The sequence below is a fragment of the Chaetodon auriga genome, chromosome 14 (assembly GCF_051107435.1).
Source record: "Chaetodon auriga isolate fChaAug3 chromosome 14, fChaAug3.hap1, whole genome shotgun sequence".
Classification (NCBI taxonomy): domain Eukaryota; kingdom Metazoa; phylum Chordata; class Actinopteri; order Chaetodontiformes; family Chaetodontidae; genus Chaetodon; species Chaetodon auriga.
The window spans coordinates 1,097,501-1,098,847 of record NC_135087.1 but is presented as its reverse complement, the minus strand read 5'-3'; positions in this window follow the sequence as shown (position 1 = coordinate 1,098,847).

The following is a 1,347-nucleotide window of genomic DNA, read 5'->3' as shown; positions in this document are numbered from 1 at the left end:
TTACTACACTGCACATTTCCAGGCCGGGCGGATCTACAGGGAGCTGAACCCTGGCACAGTGAATCACCGAGAGGAGGACGAGGACGGGGACGGACGCGTCTGCTGGACCAAGACTTTCCAGCTTCATATGTGACGATGTACAAACTGCAGTCAAAGCAGGAGGAACACTCTGTTCACGCTTCCTGTGATGGGATTACCGCTGGACGTCACGACAGTTTAATCTGACTCTCATCACCTCCTCCAGGTTAATCTGTGGTCCAGGACACGCGGCACCTGGATTCATCACACGTCCTCCGGTCGTCTGTGAATCTGTCCGGAGATCCTGTTACACAAACAAAGCAGACAAACGGAAGAAAACACTAAACGTCATATCATAAAAATACACAATAAAATACAAATGTTTTAGGAAACGAGGTTTGGGTGGTCGATGTTCTTCTGGGTGTGTGTTCGCTGCACACGTCCGAGGGTCAGGTGTGACCACGACACACTCGTTAATCATCGTGATGACAATGTTTAGTTATCACGACATCATCAGTAATCGTCCAATCACTGACCTGCTTGCCCGACCAGGAACACCCTGTCTGTGTCAAACACACACACGCACACGCACGCACACACACACCATATGCCACAATTCTGGCATCATCCTTGGTAATAAATGGAAGTAAATGGAGGCAAGGTTGAAGCGTAGGAGGGCTATCAGAAGTGTGTCTTTGTGTGTGTGTGTGTGTGTGTGTCTGTGTGTGTGTGTGTGTGTGTGTATGTGTGTGTGTGTGTGCGTCTCCTAGCAACCAACACACTTCACTCTGTGTTGAGGCGACCGACCAGCAGCGCTCTGAGGAATCTGTGCTCACACTCAACAGGTGTGTGTGTGCGTGCGTGTGTGTGTGTGTGTGTGTGTGTGTGTGTGTGTGTGTGTGTGTGTGTGTGTGTGTGGTACTCTCTGGACACATCTGTCTGCATCTGTCCACGGCGCAGCAGAGAGACAGACAGATGGACACGAGGCAGGACAGTCTGTCCTTCACACGCTGACATGTCTTTGTCATGTTAGTCCACACCAGGGACGGATGGACACGTCCCATCCTCATCCGCCACCTCCTCGCCACCCCTGTTTGAAGACGATGTCCGCGGTGTTGACGCCGCCCACAGAGTTCTGATTGGCTCAGCTGTTTCTCTGATAGGTGCAAACGGTGGAAACATCAGAACAGTTTGAATGACTGAACGAATCAGAGATGAGCAGCGATTCAGAGGCTGGAGGTGACCTCCTGGTGGCGCTGCGCTGCGGGAAAGGTCAAGAGTTCACAAAATGTCGTCCATCAAGGAGCGAATGTCTTCATTTGTCATCAT